At 44.2% G+C, this 25,728-nt stretch overlaps 1 long non-coding RNA gene and 1 pseudogene across 1 annotated transcript; both read right to left on the minus strand.

The window, feature by feature from the left end:
- Positions 1-3,632: 3,632 nt before the first annotated feature.
- On the minus strand, positions 3,633-25,336 carry LOC125347088. Its single transcript, XR_007210100.1, has 4 exons — positions 25,326-25,336; positions 13,022-13,026; positions 4,807-4,822; positions 3,633-4,042 (listed from the first exon to the last, which is right to left on the minus strand). It is a non-coding gene; the product is annotated as an uncharacterized LOC125347088 (long non-coding RNA).
- Positions 13,022-13,688, minus strand: LOC125347086 (annotated as a pseudogene).
- Positions 25,337-25,728: the final 392 nt, after the last annotated feature.

The raw sequence follows: 25,728 nt of genomic DNA on the forward strand, positions 1-25,728 counted from the left end.
TCATGATAAGGAAATGTTTTCCCCAGAGCTTCAAGAACTTTTTGCTGATTTAACAACTTCTGACCTGAGCAAACTCATCACTGTGGGCAGTGATGTCATAGAGCCCCAGTGAGACTGTCCTGGAACAGCTAGACCCTGGCATCTTGGACATAATGTGTTACAGTCTGGTACTTGACCCTGTCTGGTGGGCCCTTTAATGCCACCATGGTAATTTATCTGATACTCCTATTCACCAAGGTTTTCATTGTGTTTCATGTAGAGAAGTATGTGCAGAAAGTAAGGTATAAACACCAACATGTGACAATACTTTGTATATAAGTGATAGAGCACTTCCATAGCTAGGAGACTAGAGCTAAACAGTAAATAGCTCACAATTTGCCTAAGCCGTAGTCTACCTCCAAGCTCTCAGGCAGTTATTATGGACTTAGCCTACACTCAGGATACAAATCTGAATTCCTGTTAAGTCAGGATGATTGACCTCTCTAGCGAACCCTCAGCATTCTGAGAGTTATGTTGGGAAAACAGCTTTCAAGACTCCCAATCCTTTTGGGTCTCATAGTTTTTTGGGCTCTTACCCGTGTCACCCCGCAATGTAGTTGCCTGGAGAGCAGTAGTAGGAGAAAGCTGGCAGGAAATGCATCATGTCTACATGTCTCCCCTGCCTCTTCTTGAGCCTCTGCATATGGGGAACCCCCCCACCTCCCCTCAAGCCTCAGCAACAGCAGCAACAGTGGCAGCAATCTCACTCCCTCTGGGCCAACTCAGTGATATGCCCTGTAGACACACTGAGCAGGAGAGGCAGGAGGGCAGCAGCGCTGATCCTCTCCCATGAAGCCTCTATAACATCGGGACCTGAGGTACAGAGGGGAAGGCTGAGAACAGCTCACCTACCCCAACTTCAGAAACCAATTGGGGAGACACTGATGATGAGGACAGCAACAAGCTCTCCCAAGCCCAGAAATAGAGGAAATCACCTCTAGGAGCCCAATGAGGAGGAATAGACCTCCTCTCCTGCCCCAGGTCAAAATGCTTCAAGAGCCAAGTGGAAGGGCATGGAGGAGATGTAGGAGAGAAACAAGCTAGTCTGGGACCAGCAACAGCAGAAACTGCCTCTACGTGCATGGAACAAGAAGAGGAGGAGGAGGAGAGCACTTCTCATGCCTCAGGTCCAGAAGGTTCAGAACTCAACTGGAGAGGCACAAGAGAAGAGTAGGAGAGAAGCAAGCAGCCCTCACGGCCAGTAGCTGCACAGATCTCCTTTAGAGGTACATAACAAGAGAAGGAGGGAAGCACACTTCATTCCTCAGGTCCAGTGGCTGCAGAAACCCCTGTTTCATCTGGTTCAACTACAGCCCCAATATATGACCAAGGCAGGGTGTGGAAGCAGCTGAAGAAGAGGATGGGCAACTGTTTCAGAAGACTGATGTAGTTGCATGCCTGGACAAGAGTACCCCCCCCAACCAAAGTGGGCCCTCCTTGTGAGTGGGGAAGAATATAGACAGCCTGAATCTAAGGAGTGTAGGTGGTGATGAGTGATGTGCCCTTTAGAGGCAGGAGCTGGTATATTCTGAAAAGACAGGTGCTAAAGGGTAGGTTCAAGATGAAGTGTTTTTCCACAGAGCTATGAGGCCTTTTGGCCTAGTTAATGGCCACTGATCCTGAGCAGAGATCCTTGCTAAAGCAAGTGATATGACACCTCTGCCTCAGGCAAACTGAGACAGCTTCACAAAGCCCCAAGCAGACTGTCCTGGTACAGCCAGAGCCCTCCATCCTGGACATAATGGGCTCCTGCCTGGGATTTGACTCTCGGTGATGCGGGTAGGCCCATCTGTCAGGACCTTTAATGCATGGCAACATATTTCATGGTCCAGGAGCAAGAGGACCAGGACTTTCTGCTGCCTCCACCCTAAGCCTGCACTTTGCCCCTAGCCTGTGCACCCATCCTTCCCCAATGTTCCTGTAAAGAAAGACAACGCCCCTGCTTGTCACCCTGATGTTTGTCTGCATGCTGCACAGCAGATGAGGTGGAAGGAAATGCACCACTTCTGTGTATCCTCCCAGCCCCTGCACAGTAGAGATGGAGAAGATGGAGAGCAGCAAGAGTTCACCTACTTCAGGAGCAGCAGGAGCAGCTGCAGCAGCAGCAACAGCAATGCTCTTACTCCTTTTGGGCCAATCCAGTGGTCTGACTACCCATGCACTGAGCAGGAGAGGCAGAAGGTGAGCAGGGCTGATTGTCTTTTATGCATTCTCTGTAACACCTGGACATGAGCCACAGATGGAGAGATGGAGAGCACCTCATCCGCTCCAGTTCCAGAAGCTTCAGAACCCAACTGGTGGGGCAGAGAGGAGAAGAGTATAGTGGCAAACTGCCTCCAGGCCCAGGAGCAGCAGAAACATCCTCTAGGGGCACAGAGGGGGAAATGGAGTACAGCATTCATATTTTCTCTGGTCCAAAATCTGCACAAATCTTGTCCCATCTGGTCAACTCCCTGGTTTGACTACAGCCTCAACAAATGACCAAGGCAGGGGTTGGAAACATCTAAAGAAGAGGATTGGCAAGTGTCTGAGAAGACTCTGATACGGTCAACAAGTGATGGTCCCCAAACAGTGGCTCCCCCTTGTGAGTGGGGAAGAACACTGACAGCCTGGATATAAGTAGATGGTGATGGATGACGTGCCCTTTGGAGGCAGGAGCTGGTGTATTCTGAAAAGACAGTTGCTAGGGGGTAGGTTCAAGATAACAAAGTGTTTTTCCACAGAGGTATGAGGCCTTTGGCCTACTTAATGGCCGCAGAACCTAAGAAGAGACCCTCACCGGGACAAGTGATGCACTACCCTTAGCTCAGGCAAACTGAGGCAGCTTCACAAAGCCCTAGAGTGACTTTCATGAAATAGCCAGAGTCCTCCATCCTGTACATAATAGGCTGCTACCTGGATTTGACCTAGGGCAGGTACAGGCATCCTTGTGTGGCAGGATCTTTAATGTTGCATGGCAACCTATCAGATGCTCCTTGAACAGCAGGACCAGGACCTCACCTGCCTTGTGAGGACCCTGCCCCCCTCTGCCTTGATCCTGGCCTACACACTATCCTCCTGCAATATTCCCCTAAAGAGAGTCAGTACTGCTGCTTGTCATCCTGATTGTTGCCTGTGTGCTGAGTAGCAGAAGCAGAGGGTGCAGTTTAAGATTAAGAGGCATACACCACTTAGTAAACTAATGCAAGCTTATTGTGAACGACAGGGTTTATTGATTAGGCAGATCAGATTCTGATTTGATGGGCAGCCAATCAATGAAACAGATACACCTGCACAGTTGGAAATGGAGGATGAAGATACAATTGATGTGTTCCAGCAGCAGACAGGAGGTGTCTACTAAGAAAGGGAACCTGCTACTTTGCTCTAGAACTTTGTTCTTATAGACCAAGAATACATTCTTAATTAGAAAACTGCAATTTGGTTCCACCACATCCTGACTACTACAGTATAAGTTTTCTCTATTCTTTCATTTTCCCCTTCCCCATTCCTTTATTGTACATAAAGTAACTGGTGTATGTGCACAAGCATATTGCTTTTCTTTTTTTTTCCTTTTCCTTTTTTAAAACAAAAAACAAAAAACAAGAAAAAACAACAAACCTAAATGGTCAATGGTATATTTTGATTGACATCAAATGGAGATGGGATTGGGAAAAAAAAAACTGGCCCTGTGAAGATATCCCCCTTCTCCACTAGTGGCATGCTCATTCAGCTTTTATCTTTATATTTCAGTAAGTTATTTTGCTCTCACTGTTTTAACAAAAAAAGAAAAAAACAACAAAAATCCTTGCATACCTTGTTTGATTGGGGAATTTTAATGTTTTCATTTATCATTGTAAAACCAAGGACAATTTTATAACTTCTTTGTACACAGCTGTTACATGTAGGGCAATCTGTCTTTAAGTAGGGGTAAATTACTGTTAAAAAAAAAGGGAATCCTAGATAGTTTTCCCTTCAAGTCAAGCATCTTGTTGTTTAAATAAACCTCTTGTTTTAAAAAGAAAAACTAAAGAAAGCCTAAGAACAAACTGACAGCAGACATGAGACCACCAGAGAGAACAAAAAAAGGAAATGAATATTTAGTACCCTACTTCTCAGGTGCCTCCTTCATGGGATCTGATTCCTCTTTAGTGTTTCTTCCCTTTTTTGTCAACTCATGTCGGTGTCTCGTATGATCTGATGGTCACAGAGAACTGGTTTTGTTGATGTAAAGGCTGTGGGAGAACTCAGGAGATAAACAAAATAAGGGCCCTAGATTATGCTTTCATAAATTATGACCTTAAATAAAAGAATAATTTCAATGTCTTCCTGTACAGAATTCTCAATGTAATGACAACAGAATTAGGTCCCAAGAAGGGAGTAAGGAAGAAATGTGCTTTTTTTCCCCCATTGTTGGTAATTCAATAGTTACCTGACTACGTGGGAAGGTATGAGGGTCACTTATCCAGGTTTGGAAAGGGAAGCTCCTACTTCAGGTATGATCAAGGTGATTGTCCTTATCTTTTGTGGACAACCATGATCTCCAGGCATTTTTCTGTCCAGTGGATAGTTATCAAGGATATTCCAGACTTGACAACCAACTTCCAAGTTGCCACTGAAGCTTAGGAGAAATTAATACTGGTTAATCTCGAGGGATCAATTAAATTGGCCATGACCCAAGTTAAAAGGGCAGAATAAGGAGCACTGGTTCTGGCCTCCCCTCTTATACTTTCCTTTAAAGTAATACTGTGTGGGTCAGGCATCTGGAAAGGTGAATTTCTTTCATTCCACTAAAATCCATCATCAACTATTCCACTGTTCCATTTTGCTATTTTGAGGAGGGACTTTACTTACCCAAATCCACTGAGTATAACGAGGGACAGGGGAGGAGACCCCCAGGTGGGTGTCAGGGCAGTTCAGTGCAATCTTGAGCACAGATTGAGAGCTGGAGAAGGGAGAGCACAGCGCCATCCATGGATGAACAAGAAGACAGGACAGTTAATCCCCCATCACAGGTTTGCACAATATTTATTTCATTTTATCCTTTAAAAAAATTATTACTGAGGCACATTGTGTGCTTAATAGTGGGAAACATTGGGTCCTGGGCACTGTCTTTGATATTTTTCACTCAACGCTGAAGCTCTAACAATGATTTTTGCTTTGAGAATCCTCTGATTTTTGCTAACTGGAGATAAGAGTTGCTTAGTTTAATTGCAGCAGAGGCCTCCAGATAGAGGCTTGAGAGCCCCGAGTGTATATATAGGCTGCCTGCCTGGGTAGGAGGAGGGGGAAAGGTGGAGAGAGAGGAGAAGAGCAGGAGGAGGAGAGAGGAGGTGAGTGAAGTGGAGCAGAGCTGAACCAGACTGGCAGAAGGGGTAGTGAGGGGACAAACATGGCCAGCTGGAGGAATGGAGCAGTGAACCAAGCCTGGCCAGCCTTAAGGGACAGTCTGCAGCCTGAGGCCTGCAAAGAAGCCTAAAGCCTGTGGGGTGGCTTGAGGCATAAAACCTGAGGAGAGGTGAGGCCTGCAGGAATGAAGTTTGCTCCTCTGGAGGTTTGTTTGGAGGTTTGGAGGCTGAGGTGGTTGAAGATTAAGGTGTGGAGGTTTGGAGTTCAGGTCAGGACAGGTCTCAGGTCTGGGTTCTGGGTAGCCAGTCGAGGACAAGGTAGTCACAGGCTAGTATTTGGAGATGGAGGGCTGCTCTGTTCTGGATTTTAGGTTGTAAATAAAGTCCCTTTGTAAATAAAACCCCTTCTCACCTTAAGTTGTGCCTTGATGAATTATTCTTGCTCTCAGAATACAGCAATTAGTATGATGTTTTACGTTAAATCTCTTGAGCTACATCTTCCTGGCCTTCCTTGAGCGGGTTTTTGTTTGTTAGATCATGGGTCTTGACCTCAGAGCCAGGGCTCTGTCTTAGAGCAATTTTCCTCAAGGCCAGCAGTCTTCCACTCTGAGCCACTGTGACCCTTCTGGTTCTCAGATGTGAAATTGGGGATAAGATTCTGCTGGCCTTTACTACTTGGACTGCATTAGAAGGAAGATTATCAGTCAGCCTGCCTCCTGATTAGCTAGGATTACAGGCTTGAGCAATGGATGCCCCTCTCTTTCTTATGAGGAAATTAATAATAAAGAATCCTGAAGGACATCTTTGGATCAGCTAGGTAGATAAATGTTCATAATGAACCTGACTGTATGTTCTAAATGTCATATCAAACACGTTTGACCTCCACCTGAACTGAATGAAAAGAGTAGTCTGTTCAGGGTAGCTCTCCTGCGGTCATTCTAATAACAATGGCAATGTGAAAGCAGAAATGATATGCATTTTGCAGAATAGGACAGGTGTGGGTTTGACCTTAGGCTGACCTTTGACACTGAATCTAGCCTCCAGCCATTTATATCTGTGTTCCCCCCCCCCCCACACACACACCCCGCATCTTGGGGCTTTAATTCTGGGCCTGAGCATTGAGCTCTTCAGCTCAAGGCTAGCACTCTGCTACTTGAGCCACAGTGCCAATTCCGATTTTCTGGTAGTTAATTGGAGATAAGAGTCTCATGGTCTTTTTTTGGCCAGGGCTGGCTTTGAATCCTGAACCTCAGATTTCAGCACCCTGAGTAGCTAGGATTACAGGCATGATCAACTGGTGCCCAGCTTTTTTTTTTTTTTTTTTTTTTTTTTTGGTGATTTTTGAGAAAGGGACTTGCTTTTGTTGCAGACAAGAGCCTGAACCCCATCTTATTTTTCACTTGTCAGCTTAGCTGGGATGAGAGGCATGCACCGCAATGCCAGCTTCTTCTCTTGACATGAATTCTTATGGACTATTTTGCCCAGGCTGGCTTCAAAGTGCTATCTTCACAATTCTAACCTCACAATCAGCTGGGATTATAGATGTCAGTATACACATCTGACTAGATTGCAACTGATAGAAATTAAGACACCCAGATAAGAAATTCACCTTTAGTCCTAGTTGAAGAGGCTGAGTAAACTGAAAGGTTGAAATAGAGCTACTTGACCTTTGTAAAAGAAATCAATGGTGACCAGCCTAAAATTTCAGAGGTAGAGAAATTTAAGGTAAATTAAGAAATTAAATAGGTAAATACAAGTCACACTCAGGACCAAGAATTGAAAAGAGTACTTTGCTTACCTAAGACATTGCCTTGATTGCTTCATTTACTGGAATTGTCATTGCTATTTGTAATCACTAGCTGCCAATTCTTCTGTATGTCTGCTTGTACTTAAACAGAATTTGCCTGAGCACCTATGTGTGGTCATGTCATTTATGTCTTTAAAAACCCAGCCCTACTGAAGTCCCAGGCTGCTCTTCACCATCCTGATGGTAAGGGACAGACACTGCATGCAGCTTAATAAAGGCTCCTAGCCTGATTGTGTACTGGTGACTTTACTATTGTGGGTTTGAGTCCCACCTGGTTGGCCAGGTTGCTACAGAAATATCCAAGGTCAATCTACATAACCACCTAGGAAAATTGTACTCCACTCATGATAATTCAAAGTATCTTACAAGCCCAAGGCTAAGGCTTGTCATCCTAGCTAAGAAGGAGGCTGACATGTGAGGGTAACCATACAAAGGCACTGGAAATCCCTGGACCTATAATCTTGCATGAATAACCAAGGAGATAGAATTTAGGCCTTGGCCCAAATGGTAGAGCACCAGCTTTGAGTATAAAAGCTAAGGGATAGTGTTCAGGTCCTGTGTGCCAGGCTGTGTCCAACACACACATGAAAGAAGTGTCCTGAAGGTCAGGAGCTAAGATGAGCACAGCGGGCGATGCCCAGATAGGCTGGGGCCCTGGGGTGGCCCTGACATCACTGATGCCATTGTGAGGTAACAATAACCATGACTGTATATATACTGGACGGTGACAGGTGGATTCTCGTAGGTAGTTGGGTGGTTGGAGGTAAGGTGGTTGGTTGGTTAAGTGGTGATTTGTTGGTTTGTGGATTCGGTTTTGTGATTTGGTTGGATTTTAGGGTTTTTGGATTTGGATCGTGATTTGGCTTTGACTTGTGGACTTTGGTTTTGGTTTGTTTTTTTGCCTTTTTTGTTTTCCTGTTTGTTGTTTTAGCTTTATTTTCTTTATATTACCTTTTCCCCTAGTTTTTGCTTTACTTATTTCACTTTTATTATTTTAGTTTTACTTTCATTATACTTATATTTTGACTTAATTTTTTTTTTACTTTCCTTGTTCAGAATTAGATAGCATTTAGGTCTCTTGTTCATTTTATTACTATTATTATTCATCTATTTCTTCTACATTTACATTTTAGGTCTTAGGTGTTTATTAGATAGTAGTTACATTTTATTCATTCATTATATATTTACATTTTAGTATTCATTAGTTATCATAGGCTTTGTAGAGATTTTAGTCCTTTATCACCTATTATATATTTTATTATATACCATTTCATTGTATTTTATTTCTGTGTATTTTGGCCTATTGCATTCCATTTCCTTGTATTTTACTTTTTGTTATATTTGATTACTTTTGGTTTCGTTGTCCTTATTTGTTCATTTAGTTTCTCCCTAGACAGCGTCACTAGGGTGCTGTGTAGGATGATTAGAAAGCGTAGACAGGTGAGGTTCCTGTGGGACCCTCAGGTCATTTCCACAACCAAAGAGCTACGTGGGGCTCATTATGAGGTGCTGAGAACCATCGCTCGGGGGGCCTTTGCCCCCATCAAGTTGGCCAGGCACCTGCTCACAGACTCCCTGGTGGCCGTGAAAATCCTGAACAAGATTGACAGTGAGTTCTTTATGACAGAAGTGGACATCCTAAAGTCTGTGGAGCACCAGAACATCGTCAAGCTATTCGAGGTGGTAGAGACAGAGGAGCGGATGTATTTAGTTATGGAGTACCTAGATGGAGACCTAGCGGACTATGTGCAAATGGTGGGCAGGATGGAGGAGGAGCTGGCCAGACCAATATTTTGGCAGATCTTGGGAGGGGTCAAATATTGCCATGACCATTGCATTGCTCACAGGGACCTCAAGGCAGAAAATGTCCTGCTGAACAGCAGAGGCATAGCCAAGATATCTGACTTTGGATTGAGTACACGGTTCCTGCCCCGGCAAGAGCTACAGAGAGTGTGCGGGACAATGACCTACTGGCCGCCTGAGATTTTCAAGCATCAGAAATACCAGGGCCCCAAGATGGACGTCTGGAGCCTGGGTGTGCTACTCTACTATATTGTGATGGGAGAACTGCCCTTTAAAGGCAGGTCGTGGGTAGTGCTGAAAGAGCAAGTGCCAGCCGGAATATTTAAAATTCGAAAAGGTCTCTCCCCTGAGTTCCTAGGGGTTTTGTCATACATGATGACGGCCAACCCTAAGTTAAGACCATCTGTCTGGCAAGTAATGTCCCACTCCTGGTTTGGAGAAATTGAGGAAGAACCACCAAGTCTCATTGAGACCGTTGAGAAGCAGCCAGACCCCACCATTTTGCAGCTAATGAACTCCTACTTAGGGATTCCCCCAGAGGAGGTGCAGGCAGCCCTCTCTGGCAGGATTTTCAATGCTGCCAGCGCCACTTTCAAGATTCTGCAAGACCAACAAGAGCAGGGCCAAGAATTGACCTGTCTAGTGCGGCACCCCCTTCCTGGGCCTCCACCTTGTCCCTCCCCTGTGGACTCATCCTGCCGAAACCTGCCCTTCAAGCGAGCCAGTGCTCCTGTGCGCCACCCTGCTGCTGGCCTGCCTGATGAGCAGCAGGAGGAGGAGGGTGGCAGGAAGGGCACCAGGTCTGTCTGCCTCCCCTATATCCTCTGGAGCCCTAGCACATCTGTAACAGATGGGAAGACTGAGGGCAGCCAGTCTACCCCTGCTCCAGCAGCAGCAGCAAAGTCCATCCCCACAGGCCAACCCAGGGAACTGACCTGCCCAGCCCCTGAGAAGCAGCAGCAGATGGGCAAAAGGGCTGGTTCTCTCCCCAACATCTTATACAATTTGTGGACATGGAACACAGAGGGGGAGAGGGATATCAGCTCGGCTGCCCCACATCTGGAACCTTCTGTTCAAGAGTGCAAGGACCCAGGGGAGACAGAAGAAAGAAGTGAGATAGCCTCAGAAACAACTGTAGCAGAAACACCCAGCAGGGGCACAGAGGCAGTGATGGGGCTCAGAGGCAGGCTTTGGAAAAGGCTGAAGAAGGTTGCCAAACGTTGCAGAAAAATGTGCTGCTGCTGTCTTCCTGGTCGAGAACTCTAAAAAAGCTTTTTATCCTTTGAATGGAGAGCAGCAGTGACAGGCTGACTACAAGGAGGTGGGTCCTGTGCTCTGTTTCATTTGATTCAATGAGATCATTTTAGCTCATCATCCCCTAATTCATGGTTTCCTGTTGGTATTACAGTGTCAAGGTTTAAAGAAAGGAGGGGGCAGAGTGAGATATAAGGATGGGTAAAGGGATGAATTTCAGAAGGAAGGGATGTTCATCTGTCAGGGGTAGTACTGTCTGATTTAGTTCCTGACTTTCCTTTCTTCCTTCAGCTCAAGTGAAGATGCATACAGAGAATTTAAACTGGAAACAGGAATACCATAAATGGGCCTAAAAAGGAAAAACCTTATCATTTCAAAAGATGCAAGAGAAATCTTTTACTAGATACAATATATGCTTAGCAATATGTTTTTCTTTGTTTTATTTGTATGGTAGTCCTGGGGCGTGAACTCAATTGTTGAGCTTTTGTGCTGAAAGCTAGCTTTCTCTGTTTGAGCCACACCTTGACTTTTGGCTGTTTTGGTAGATAATCAGAGACAAGAGATTCACAGACTTTCCTGCCTGGGCTGGCTTTAAACCAGGATCCTCAGATCTCAACCTCCGGAGTAGCTAGGATTACAAGCATAAGCCCCCAGTGAACAGCTAACAATATTTTAAAAAAATATTTGTATTATCTTAAATAGTTGTACAAAGGAGTTGCCATTTAGCATAGTTGATGAATCTCTCCCCATTTGAACATTTTCACCCATCCACTCAATCCACCCCTTTTCTCCTTCCCTCTTCTAATTTTGTAAGATATTCATAGAAAAAATAATTTTTGTGTGTGCCAATCTAGGGCTTGAACTCAGGGCCTGGGAACTGTCCCTGTGCATTGTTGCTCAAGGTTAACACTCTACCACTTTGAACACAGCTCTACTTCTGGCTTTCTTTGTGTGTGTGCTTAATTGAAGAGTGTCACAGACATAATTGCTTGTCTAGTTTTGAACGATGAATCTCAGGTCTCAGCCTTCTGAATATCTAGGATTACATGTGTGAGCCACCAGTGCCAAGCAATACATTGATGGTGGTTTTTTTTTTTTTTAAATTTCATTCTCCTTGCTTTTCTTCATTACAATAATATATTAATAAATTTGTAGCCAAGCTATAATAAAAAGTGAACATAGTATGACACAGCCAACTAAATTTTCATGAGATTTGCCTAATGGCATTTCATTTACAGCTGACATCCTATTTAATGCAGAAAAAAAATGTATTGACCTCTAGTGTTAGTGACAAAGTCAGGCATGTCTGTTTCCATGACTTCTATCGAACATCATACTGAAATTATAACTAGTGCAAGAGGGAGGTAAGAAAAAAGGCATTCAAATCTAAAGACAACTTCTTTAAGGAAGCAGTGCATACTATATTTAGTAAAAGAATTTAGCAATATGACATATACAAGGCCAATATTTAAACAATATCCTTTTGGTACATTTACCAAAACAAGTCTAATATTAATAAGAATTGGTTTTTCTTTTTTGTTTTTTTTTACCATTCATGGGGCTTGAACTCAGGGTCTGAGCACTGTCCCTGGCTTCTCTTTGCTCAAGGCTAGCACTCTAGCACTTGAGCCACAGCACCACTTCCAGCTTTTTCTACATATATGGTGCTGAGGAGTTGAACCTAGGGCTTCATGTATACAAGGCAAGCGTTCTTGCCACTAGGCCATATTCCCAGTCCTTAATAAGAAATTTAATGGGAAAATTTTAAGGTATTTTTTATCAACATTTCATATGCTTTATTGAAAGTTGACAAGTACAACAGTTAAATACAGTGACACCTTACAACTGTGTAGAGAACATGCACAGAAACATATGCATATAACTACTATACAGGTAATATGCAGAAACTCCTACTGGGAAATCCACTCATTAGCTAGGACTGATCATTATTCCAAGTATTCAACCAGCTCATTGGAAAGACTTCAGTGAACAGGGATTCACTTCAGGATATTCAGCAGCTACATTTCAAAGTACACAAAGTGACTAAACTGTGCCAAATTCTTAAAATTTCTTCAGGTGTGATTTTTGTCATATTGCAGTTTTTATGTTGATCTCTCTAGAAAGGACAATCCACACCTCTTCATACAGCCAATGAAACATCTAAATTTCAATCTGTACAACCTAAATAGTTATAGTCCTCTATTGTACAAAATAGTTACACTACATACACAAATATACAATAAGCAAAACAGCCTTCATAGTAAGATAGCCTAGGTCCCAGCTACCTGTCACCGTTTTGTCATTAATAGTTTTGTGTCATCCAATGTTTCAGAAAAGAGGCACAGTACTATTGTGTGTGTGTGTGTGTTCTTATGGACTTTGGTGACAGTCGCCAACTTGTATAATGACTGTATCCACCCTCATTTTAGTTTGTCTCTGGCCTCTCTTTAGTTCCTCATGGGGGACGAGAAGAGAACATAGGGCCCAAAGTCCTTGAGGAACCCCACACAAGGTGCAGGCAGGAGAGAGGACTCTTGGAAGGGGGTAGGCAGCAGGAAGGGATGGAAAGGCACACAGCTCCTCAGTGTCAATGAAACCATTCCTCAGATATCTGCCAAGGTGCACAGGAAACATCCATTCTAATTCTGATTAACCTTTAATTCACCCAACTAGCACATTTCTTCAAGCCAAAAGCATATGAGTGTTTTAATACTGGAAAGAAGAGATAATGTCAACGTCCCTTTTGCAGCGAACAATGAAATGGGTGACTGTGGAGGCGGATTTTCCCTAGCACATCTTCTTGGTCTGTTCAGTTCAGACAGCAGCAGCCAGTTCTGCATTCTGCGGGGCATAGGAGGCTATGCGGTTGGTCCTGAGCCCTGGGACGCTGGCTGGGCCGGGGGCTGTGTGGTCCTGGCTGCGTGGTAGCAGGAGGGGAGCCAGTCTGACTGGCCAGTGTCTTAAGCAGATTGTTTTCTTGCTCCAGCTGGGAAATTTTCTCTAGTCGTTCTTTGATTTGCTCTTTCAGAACCTCCACTTCCTCTGTAACTGCGTACATCAAATGGCTTTTCACCAGATCCATAGCTTGTTCGATTTTGTTGTCGATAGCTACCACACTTGCACCAGAGGGGCTATTGTCAAGTCTCACAGAGGCGTTTTCAGTTCCCAGCAAAGATGACAAGAGATTGAAAAATGTCTCAGTTGGTAAACTCCTAGATCCATCACCACTGGTCTACACCATTGGGATTTCATGCAATTGCAGCCAAAAACATCCGCGTGGAAAAAAGGAGAAGGAACGCGGGCAGCCTTGTTCGGGCCAGCTAAACCCCGGTAGCTTGCGGCAGCCCAGCGAGGGAGCAGCGGACAGTAGGGCTGGTTTGAGGAAACCCGGCTCCTCCTCGGGTTTGGCGAACGGGAGATAGGACCCCAGCGCTTCTAAAAAACCTCCGCTCGGCCACCGGGCTGCACTAGCTCCCTTAAGGTATGTTTATAAGCTTTAAAATGGAAATTTTTACATAGGATTTAATGAACCAAAACCAACATCAGCATAGTTTGTGAAAACTATTAAATATGATGGAGGGGATAAATTTAAATGGATACAGATGTGTCTTGTGTATGTAACCTTGCTAAAGTTGCATGTGCATGTCTTCCTTCTGATGTCATGTTCCTTCTGGCTCCATAGCCAGCAGAGATGCCCCTACTGCTGCAACCCTGTATCAGGCAACAACTGCTTTGTGTTGCAGCTCAGCAGCAGACGTGCCTGCTCTGTGTTGGCGCTCAGCCATAGGTAGATCCTGCTAGTGCTGTAGCTCTGCTGTGAGTCTGACACAAGAGGCTTCTTAGGACTCTGTCTCATGAGTTCAAAAACTGAAGCGTAGAACAAAGGAGAATGTGTGCCAAGAAGAACAGTATCTTACTAGAAGGCCTCTGATGTTTTGTGTGTCCACTCTGTGTAGCTGGCTGAGGCTAGGGGATATGCAAAAAGCCACATCCAATCAAAATAATATAGGAAACCACCTCTAGGAGAAATGAGGAGGAGGAAGAGACCAGCACCTCACCTGCCCAAGATCCAGACACTTCAAAACCAAACAGGAGGACCATAGAGGGTAAGGTGGAGAGCAGCAAGCTGCCTATAGTTCCAACAGCAGCAGAAAGGTCCTGCATAGACACAGGGTAAGATGGCGAGCAGCATACCTCCTTCTCCCTGGGGCTCAGCAGCTGCAGAAATGTCTGTAAAATCTGACTGACTAACTCCTCTTACTAGAGACCTAACAAATGACCAAGGCAGGGGCTATAAGCAATTTAAGGAAAGGACTACTTTAGAAGACTGATGCTGTCCCATGCCTCGACAATAGGAGATCCCCAAGCAGAGTGGTTCCTCCTCTGTCAGTGTGAAAGAGCATTGGCAGGCAAGATACAAGTAGGTGGTGATGGACCACGCACCCTTACGAGGGAAGAGGGAAACAAGTGCTAAGTTGTTGGGATTCTTGGCCCATTTGTTTCCCCCGCCAGCAGGAGAAGCACTGAGCATATCCCATGGGGTTGAGCTGAGAAGAGGTAGAAGAGCAGCCTACCGCCTGCGTGCAGCCCAGAGAAGACACGCAGGCGATCTGGGGAGAAGTCAAGCATTCATCCAAGGCCTTTATTCTGGGATTGGATTTATATAGCAGTAATGGTGGCAGGAAGGAGAGGGATTTGGAGCAGCTAGCTAGGCATGGTGATAGGCTGGTTAGGCTTGTCTACCAAGAGTGACATCATGGGACTTCCGCTAAGGGCAGTTGTCACAGCCCCCAGGACTGCCTCTGAGTTCATCACCCGCAGCCATCTTGGCGCACATGTGGTCCGAGGTGGGAGGCGGGGCTGGTTAGAGCTGCCTTTCTGGTTCCAGACCCAGAGAAGGCAGGCGGGGCTAGTGGCCCCAGGGCTGGAGAAGAAGTGGGCCTGCTAGGACCGCCTCTTAAAGCTGCAAGCCAGTGCCCTACATCTCCCCCTTCTGTTTTTAAGTAGCAGGAGGCACCTTACTCGAGAATGTGCCTGTCTTAGGTTGCCCCCACATGGGAGGTCATACCTGTCATTGGCTGACACCCTAGCTCTTCAGGCAAACATACATGCAGGGTCTGCCAGCCCAGTGGAATGCTGGAGCCAGCCGGCAACGAAAGGGAATCCTGATTAAGGGGGCAAGGAGTAAAGAAAAAGAAAAATACAAGACAAGAGAAAAAGACAAGAGACGAAAGATGGGGTTCAGGAGGTATGCAGCTCAAGTTTGTAGCTCAAGACTGCAGCAGCGTTTATTCTTAACTTCCAGCTTACATGCAGTTTGGGAGCCAGGGAATGGCATAGGGTTACTAAAGTTTAAGAAAATAAGAAAGCTTTTAAGTCGGTAAATAACAAGAGGCAGTAACACAAGACAAGGCTGAATGGTTAACATAAACTGGGCTCCTATGGACACAGTAAAACATCTTGGTAAGTGCTGGCTGTCAATTAAGCCAAATCTTAACACATTCCTTGAGATAACACCACAGCCAGAGGTCAGGATAAACTTTGCTGCCAGCTCCCTACATCTCCCCCGTCTTTGTTTAAAGAAGCGAACCCACCAGTCTTAGGTTGGGTGTGTCACCTTGCCTGCCTTACCCATCATCAGGTGCAGCAAGATGGCGGCCGGCAGTAACCTGGGGGCGGTCCTGCTAGTAGTGACGTAGACTTACGCTGCCCCTTAGGGAGGTCCCATGGCCTTCTGCCCTTGACTGACAGCTCGGACCGCCAATCATAGCCCCTGGCTAGGTATGTTACACCCTCCTCTTCCTGCCGTCATTGCCCATACTTAAGATCGGGTCCGCACCAATAAACGGAGAGCAGTCTTGAACTTCTCCCGAGTCGACTGACTAACCACAGCAGAAAGGTTGGGTTGGGCTACCTGCAAGTGACTTGTGTCTCATTACCTATTCTGGGTTCACCCTCGGCAGGGTGTGCTTCCTCACCTCTCCCGCTGGTTGGGAGAGCACCCAGGGTGCAGGAACCCCTGCAGCTGGTGCCTGAACGTGGAGCAGAGGACGGTGAGCCCGGTGAAGTGAGTCTCCATAGGTAAGCGTCTCCCCAGGAAGAATGGGGCAAACTCCAAGCCAGCTGTGTAATCCAGCCTTCCGGGTGCTGAGATTCATGCTCCAAAATGCTGGACAGGATATCTCAGACTCCCAGGTCATAAAGATTTGGGAGAAATTGACACATGTTGTCCCTTGGCTGGCAGAAGCTAATCTGCTCTCCTGGGAGATGTGGGATGGGTTAGAGCAGGAAGTGGAAAGCAGGGAACTTGACCTGGGAGACGAGCTCCCTCTCATGTTTTTTTTTTCCCAATCTTTCAGGCCTTTAAGGACTGCTTTGCCCCAGGCACAGTAAAGAAGGACGTCTAGGCCTGGGAGAGAGACAGCTCCCCCGCTGCTCATGAGGAGAGGGGCTCAATGCCCCATCTCGAGGAGCCCACAGACGGGTATTAGGCTGGTCCCCTGGGTCCCGAGTTAAGCGCCTCGATCCTGAGACACGTGACGGATGAGCAAGGTGGGGGATGGCCTCCGCTGTCTCGTCACCCTTCCCCTACCGGACGCTCCCCTCCACTTTGTGCAGCCCTGAGAAGGCCCTGCGAGCCACTGGCCCGCAGCCTCGGTTCGCGCTCACCTTGCATGGGCCCCCCAGCAGATGTTGATCCAAATGCTTTAAGGGATTTCTCAGGGTTCTTTAATTAAAATAAAAAAAAAATCAGAGCTAAGTGTCAGAAATTTGGATTTAAAAGGACATATATATACTAAACTAATGCGGATAGAAGTAAACTCTCATTAACTCTATGTATGTAGGAAGAAATGGAAAAATGGGCCAATGTTTCTCACTAATATACTGGAAAGCTGAATGGATAAGTATTTCCAATTGTAATTCTTGCATTAAGGAAAAATTCAAAGGTCTTCATGCCATGCAGTAATTGGGACTGAAGAAAAAATAAAAGAGGCTCTTTTGAAACAAGCAGCCCATAGGCAAAGGGCGGCACCTGGTTTCAGAATGCCTGTGAGCTTCAGTTTTTCTGATGCAGATAAAAGTTGAAGTGTTGTGTTAGTGTTAAAAAGGCTTTGGAAATCAAGAATACGTTTCTAGATAAGAAATTTGGAAGTAAAATTGTCCTAAATAATTATTGCAAAGTGAGAAAAGGAGAATTATGGCTAGCAAAATGTTTAATTGCCATTCCAGCTTCTTTGTAGTTTTTTTTGTAACAGTTTCCAGCAGGCCCACAGAGAAGCACAGGTGATTCCTACAAGTTTGTTGAGATCTAATACTGACCCTTAATAAGTTCCAGGTTAGAGCATGCTTAAAAACTACTTCTGTGTGGACCACCTTGTTGCTTATAATTGGAGTAAAGTGGCCCCTTGTAAGACTCACTGATCTGAAATATGTGGTTCAAAGCCAGCCTGGGCAGAGAAAGGTCCCTGTGAGAGACTTGTCTCTAATCAGCCAGCAGAGTGCTGGGAACAGAGTGGTGTGGAGCCCAAAAGTGGTAGGGTGCTAGTCTTGAGCTGGAGAGCTGAGGGACAGCGCTCAGGCCCTCAGTCCAAGTCCAGTGAAAAGTCACTCCTTCTGGGACAAAAGTGATGGAGCATCCAGAGGCAGTAAGCCGCTGCTTGGATGGCAGAGATGGTGTCAGATCCTAGAGTCACTCCTGTTTGGCCTTTCAAAAGTTAATCAAAGCCGGGAAGTCCTAGAAGAATAGTTCATAAGCATGCCTTTCCAATGCCCATGTCTGTCTACTGGGCAGGAACTTGCCAGTCATCTGTGATAGTGGTTAGTCAGGGTAAGTTTGTCAAATGAGAGGACAGATTAAAATCTCAACCCCCTGCACTTACTCAAAGCTCTGACTGGCAGTGAGAATTTTAAGCTGATACATCTGTTTAGGAAAGAAAGCTTGTAGACCTGAGATTGTGTCCTTACTGAGATCTGTTAAAGGCATGCAAAGGTAACTTTTTAGGTCATCAGAGATCAGTTCCCCAGCCAGTCAGGAGAGCAAGCGTTGGCTGTCAGATGCACATAGACTGTGCTGAAAATCCCTGTGCCTAAATCAGCCAGACAAGTCAGAGTACCTGGGAACAGACTTTAGTAGACCCAGGGCCATGAGCTTTGCCTCCTGTGCCCCAGTATTCCCAAGAAGGCTTGGAGTGGATAAAGAAAATTCCCATGGCCCACAAAACCCTTGCACAGAGAAGGAAACAATGACTGGTGGAAAACTTGTGAAGGGAAACTTATCTTGCCACAAGGGCTGGGTAAGGAGATCCTTAAGAGAATCCACTGAGCTTCTCACATGGGAACCCGAAAAATGCAGGACTTGCTCTGACACTCCAAAGTGAAAATTAGACAAGGAAATCAACTTATTGAAGATATTGTTAAAAAGTGCAAGCCCTGTCAGCTCACCAATGCCCCCAATCAACAAAGCATGACTAAAGGAGCTCGCCTCGGTGGGGATAGACCAGGCGTATATTGGGAAGTAGATTTCACAGAAATCAAACCTGGAAAATTTGGATACAAATATTTGCTAGTTTTTGTAGACACCTTTTCAGGATGTGTTGAAGCCTATCCAACAAAGCATGAGACTGCGAATATAGTGGCTAAGAAAATCCTGGAAGAAATCCTACCCAGGTATGGCTTCCCATCCACCACAGACAAAGATCCTCGAAGACCCAGGAGTGATGGTGGCTCAAGTGGGAGGCCCGAGGGGGTGGTAAACCCCAGGGAGAAAGAGTATGTACAGGCCAGGGACAGAACCCCAGACTCCAACTTTGAAGGTTTGGACAAGAGGAGAAACAAGTGTCAGAGGGCCCAAAGAGGGAGGAAAACGAGAGTGGAGTAAGGTGAAGAGTGTTAGCTAGGTGCTATTGCTTCACACCTACCATCCTCACTACTCAGGAGACTGAGAGCAAAAGGATGGGGTTCCAGGGCAGGCCTGGTGGAAAGCTTCGTGATAGGGAACTAGCAAGAAATGGGGCTTCCAAGTGGTGAAGCCACAGCCTAGCACGAATGAGACCCTGAGCTCAAACCCTGTGCTCTCTCTCTCTCTCTCTCTCTCTCTCTCTCACACACACATACACACACACACACACAGTCTTAAGCAGGTGGTAGTGGGCACTGATTGCCTGAGACAAGGACCTGAAGGAATTCTGTCGGAAAGAAACCTCACAGCATTCCCTTTGGAAAAGAATCTCTCAGTTAAACAAGAGAGGAGAAGGATAATACACAGGTCAATTGTAGGCTTTCTAGGTTTGGGGGTAGCGGACAGAGGAGTTTTTGATAAAGAATTTGAGAAGAACTTCCTAGGTCTGCTCTGGGTTACTTAATGTACAGAACAGCAAGTTTAGGTCATGCATGGCCTTGACCACCTTCATTTTATAAAGCAATGGGTTTGACACTGCCCACTTCAAAGTGACACTGGAAATAGCCTGTTGCCCATATCTGCTTTAGACAGCTCTGTGCCTTCAATAACGTGGGTTTAGCATAAGTTCTTATCTCCTTCAGAGATTTCCCTCCTCTGTCTCTATCAGCTGTCTCTGTTTGGGCCTCCAGGACAGCTTTTGTGAACCATGCAAGTCTTTAAATTCTTTCTTAGCATTACCTGCACTGTCATTTAATGAAAGGTAATGTGTGATCTGAGAGTTCATATGTGTAATTAAAATTGGAACAAAGAGAACCTGTGTTGTCACTTGCCCATCAAGTTGCATTAGTAGTAGTTCTGAAAGCATGCCAGTGAAATTTATGCAGCTTGTGGATATGTTGTAATGCGGTAAATTCTGGCACTATGGAAAGAAATGAGTCTTTCTGTCTTTCTATTTTTTTGACACAAGTTGCTCACCACATGGTGTGTGTGTGTATGGTGGGCTGCGGATACAGAGAATGGGGGAAAGAGAGAGCACAGATTTGTGCACAGAAATAGGAGAGCCCAGATGGGGATATTAACTTTCCTATTCAATTGGGAGGATGATTTAGTACAGCTTTTCTACTTTTTGGGTGGTAATTTAGAAGTATTTATCAAAATATGAAATATGAATTTTCCTTGCCTAAGATTTTATCCTGAGGGGTCCTTACTTTGGTTTCCACATATTACTAGAACATGCAAAAGGACAGTTTTTCAACAACCAACATACCATCTTAAGTGCATTACTTGATTCTCCTGAGCCTATGAAGGTGAATTTCCCAGAACTTAAGCTCTTCTAAAATCCATCTCCTAGGGTTGAGGGTGTAACTCAAATGGTAGAGTACTTGTCTAATATGTCTTGAGTTCAAACTTGTGCCACCAATGTTTTTTTAGAAGATAAACTAGTTTGAAATCCATCACCTGAAATTTGTGATACATGATGAATAGGACAACTCTTTTTGTGATATATATGTATGTATATATATATGTATATATATATATACATACATATATATATATATATATCAGGATGGCTTGGAACTCATATTGGCTTCAGTTTCTCTTGGTTTGGGATTATAGACATAAGATATTGGGAATATCTTAACATTTGTCCATCCTCAAAGATACATCTAAAAGGCACTTATGTTTTCACTTATTTATTTTTTATTCATTTATTTATTATGGGTGCCAGTCCTAGGGCTTTAACTCAGGGCCTGGGTGCTCTCCCTAAGCATTTGGTGCTCCAAGTTAATGCTGTACCATTTGAATGCTCTACTTCTGGCTTTTTTCATGGTTAATTGGAGACAAGTTTCTCATGGACTTTGCTTTCTGGCTAGCTTTAGACTTCAGCCTCCTGAGTAGCTAGGATTACAGGCAGGAGTTGCCAGCACCTGGTGGCATTTGTGTTTTTAAAGAAGTTGTTAAGATGTGGAATTTTAGATAGATCATACAGTACTTAGAAATGTATAATTTCCTTCTGTTTCCTACCAAGCAGAAGCCAGTGCACTATCTGCATAGACAAATTATGACCACAGGTGAGCTACATATGATGACTATAATGTCCACAAAAAATTAAGCAGGTATACCTCCTTCAAGGATTGGGACATGATCAAAGCATCATATACATGTACACACACAGCACATCCTCAGTAACTTCCCCAATTTTCCAGGAAGCTCATAGACATTTATTCCTCCTCATTCTTTTCTTTCTTTCTTTCTTTCTTTTTTTTTTGGCCAGTCCTGGGCCTTGGACTCAGGGCCTGAGCACTGACCCTGGCTTCTTTTTGCTCAAGGCTAGCACTCTGCCACTTGAGCCACAGCGCCACTTCTGGCCATTTTCTGTATATGTGGTGCTGGGGAATTGAACCCAGGGCCTCATGTATATGAGGCAGGCACTCTTGCCACTAGGCCGTATCCCCAGCCCCCTCCTCATTCTTTTTTTTTTTTTTTTTTGGCCAGTCCTGGGCCTTGGACTCAGGGCCTGAGCACTGTCCCTGGCTTCATCCCGCTCAAGGCTAGCACTCTGCCACTTGAGCCACAGCGCCGCTTCTGGCCGTTTTCTGCATATGTTGTGCTGGGGAATCGAACCTAGGGCCTCGTGTATCCGAGGCAGGCACTCTTGCCACTAGGCTATATCCCCAGCCCTCTCATTCTTAATGTTGACCTTTCCCTTTTCTTGGTTTCCTCCTTTCCTGCATAAAAGTACCTCTTAGGAAGACTTTAAGGGAGGATGTTTTCTTTCTAATTGGATTCATTTTGTATTCAATCTTCCATTCTCTGCTGGCTACCTTCACAGATGAGGATAAAGGAAGAATACTCATAAAGATAGGGCCAGATATAGGGCCAGAATCAAACCCAGGGCCTCATGTAGAGGAGGCAAGCTCTCTTGCCACTAGGCCATATCCCCAGCCCTGAAAGATGAATTTTAAATTCTCTTTTAATTCAGTTATTGAATGCTCACTCTGGGCAAAGCCTGTGCTAAAAACTTACAGAAAATTCCTCATTCAACCGGTATAATAGCCTAAGATGGCCATACTGTCATTATCTGAAGAAACTGAGACGTTGGCTGAACTATTTGCTCTAAGTTACCCACAAGCAAGTAGAGTTAGAGCCAGGATGTAGAGTAAGTTCTGATGCACTACTGGAATCGGAGTCTCTTTAGATGATATTAGAAACCATGAGAATGGATGAAAGTGCCAGCCAGAGTGTGTAAAATGGAGCCAGAAAGAAGCAGAATTGCTCAGTGGGGATGAGGGCCGAGGAAAGCAATAGAAAACTCTCTGTGCAGAGGCAAGAGAAGAAACAGTTCTGAGTCGCTGACAATCAGTGTTCAGTAAAGTAAGATTTCCTTTTAAGCCTGCTCTTCTATACCTTCCTTACCTTCCTCTTCTACTACTCCTGATGTTGAATTTTGGAATTAAAAAAAACCCTAACACATATTTTCCATTGTATTAGACTTTGTGTCATTGTAACAAAAGAGCCTGACACAAACCACTAGAGAGAAGGAATTATTTTGGATTACAATCTCAGTGGTGGTAGTATGTGGTTGGATAGTTCCATTATTTTGGGCATGATGTGGTGCTGGACATTATAACATAAGGAGAGTATAGATGAAGAAGCAGAGAGAGAGAGAGGCAGAGAGAGGAGAGAGAAGAAGATGAAGAGGAGGAGGAGGAGAGAGAGAGAGAGAGAGAGAGAGGAAGAACCAACAACCAGATGTAACCTTCAAAGTCACCACCACTCCCCCTATACACACACACCAGAAAAAAAAGGTCTACTTCCTCCAGCTAGGCCATTACTGCCCACAATAGCAGCATAAGCTGAGATCAAGTGTTCTCTGTATGAGCCTGGGGCACTTTTCTATAATTTTGTTAGACTGTTGTTACTATGACAAAATACCTGGCACGAAAAACTGGAGGGAAACTCTCATTTGAGTTCTCAGTTTTGAAAGTTTCAAGGCATGTTTTCTAGCTAAGGTGATTCTAGGTGTCCCTGGTGTAGCACACAATCATGTGGTAGAGGCTATTTGTGTCATGATACACAGGAAGCAGGGAGCAAGAATGACCAGGTGTAAAAAAAACTCTGGTGGTTTATTTCCTCCAGCTATGCCCCATCTCCGACAGTTCCCACCACCTCTTAAGTTACTGTCACTAGTTGGGGACCAAGACTAACACTGAGACTTTTGGCTATTTAAAATAAAACAGTAACAAATAAAACCATAAGCCAAGAGATGGTAGAGGTATCACATTAGCTAATAGCTTTAATGTACAAGGCACTTAAACATTTATAAATTTGCACCTGCTGATCTCATACAGGTCCTAAGATTTTTTTCTCCTCCCAAGTCAATAGTCATAGAAAATAATATTTCCTATTTGCTTCTTTTAAAAGTGAGGGTTTCCACGAGGCTGCAATAGCTTGGAATCATTCACATCGTTGCCTGGAGTCCTCCAGTGTTTGTTTTGTAGCTCAGTATTAGTGTGTAAGGGAGGTTGTCACAAAGTGCCATGGACCAGGTAGCTTGAGAAAGATAAATATTTTCACACTGAGAATTGCTGGAAGTATGGCATGAAGATAGGGACAAAATTGTTTCTTTCTGAGGATGATAAAGGAATCACCTGGTCCAGGCCACTCTCCTTGCTTTGTAGATAGCCATCTTTTGTGAATTTCCTATATCTTTGTGTCCAAATTTCTTCCCTAATAAGGATGCCAGTCATACTAGATTTGTACTCACTCTATCCACCTCAGTTTGACTTATAAACGTTGTCTTTATACACATCCTGTCTCCAAATAAGCTCACATTCAGAGATACTGGAACTTAGAACCTCTGTATTTAAGTGTATTAATCTTCTTAGGTGGTTAGGTTGTTTAATTGTTGAGATTTTGAGCGTGGATGAATCCAATCAATATAGAACTGAACTTCAAATAAGAAATATATATATGGGCTGGGAATATGGCCTAGTGGCAAGAGTGCTTGCCTCGTATACATGAGGCCCTGGGTTCGATTCCCCAGCACTACATATACAGAAAATGGCCAGAAGTGGCGCTATGGCTCAAGTGGCAGAGTGCTAGCTTTGAGCAAAAAGAAGCCAGGGACAGTGCTCAGGCCCTGAGTCTAAGCCCCAGGAATGGCAAAAATAAAAAAAAAGAAAAGAAAATATGGCTTATGACTTTCACAAGTTACCTTGTTACTGTTTTAAAACCAGGCTGGTGTGGCATGGCAGATCATGATTTGATATAGAATTTGCCTTTTCAACTTTGGCCTCCCTTTCTCTTTTTTTTTAATTAATGAATTTATTTATTGTCAAAGTGATGCAATGAGTGGTTACAATTTCATACATAAGGCAGGGAGTACATTTCTTATCAAACTTATTACCTCCTCCCTCACTTTTGTCCCACCTTCCCTTTCCCAAACTCCCTTCCCCCAGTTGTACAGTTGGTATACTGCATATTGTCTTCTAAGTATTGCTGTTGCATTGGTTCGCCTTTTATCTGTGAAATATACACTATATAGTTTCCCTCATTAGTAATAATTAGTATATGTCTAGGATATGCCTAGCAGATGATCACAATATCTTAATAGCTATGAATATATGAACACATAAGATGAGGCTAAGCAAAATGATCTCCAAGTTATGGAAATAACTGGTTTAAGTGGTTTATCATTGTTATGTTCAACGTACCATGTGAAATTAGTCTTCTTTTCTTGAAAGAGTAAATCTGTGCAATTATGCTTTTGGAACCCAATATGTGTGATGCTACTTTCATATATTTGGTTTTCTGTGGCAAGAATGTGATCATGCAAAGAGCACTGGGGTTTTGGTATTCTCTCACAGAAAACAGAGAGCAAAGTCAAAAGATAATACTTCTTGCTATTCATTTCTTTGGATTTCCTAACTTGAGCCAGTCTTGAAGCAAAACCAAGATAGATACTTCACCAAGATAGATAGATAATGGCAGGATATGCATTCATTTACTCCTGCCAGTGGATAACTGTTCTGACAAATGACAGCACTGATGAGTTTACAATGTCTTTGTGCAAGAAAAACTCACAAGAAACATAAAGCTTATTATATATATATGTCAATTAGAAAAATCAAACAAAATCTATGACTTTGTATATCTCTGTGAGTATGTGTGTTAACCATAATGTTCACATAGGTACACACTAACACAGTGACATGTCTGATTTCCAGCTGTCCCTTTGATGCCTTCTGTGTACACACAGTTAAGAGGTCAGATGTAAAGGAGTAGACAGTAGCTTTGATCAAAATGGAAATCATTCACCTGTCAATGTGAACCCAAGGAAGGGAAAGGAAAACTCACTTTTCTGGTGGTCTTGGCAGAGGGCTTACAAGGACTCAGTTGATAAATCTTTGATCTGTAGCTCTTGGGGTGATAGAAGGTGATGAGTCTGAGAAGAGAGCAACAATATTCCGGACAGAAACTAAAAGGGAAGGTGTCACAATCTGGGAAATGTGGGGAGATTAGATAAATCTAAGAAACTCTCAGATCAGATGGACTAACTGCTAAGTTATCAAGACAAAGTTAAATGCTTCAATTTGAAT

This window comes from Perognathus longimembris, chromosome 2 (assembly GCF_023159225.1).
Source record: "Perognathus longimembris pacificus isolate PPM17 chromosome 2, ASM2315922v1, whole genome shotgun sequence".
Lineage (NCBI taxonomy): Eukaryota > Metazoa > Chordata > Mammalia > Rodentia > Heteromyidae > Perognathus > Perognathus longimembris.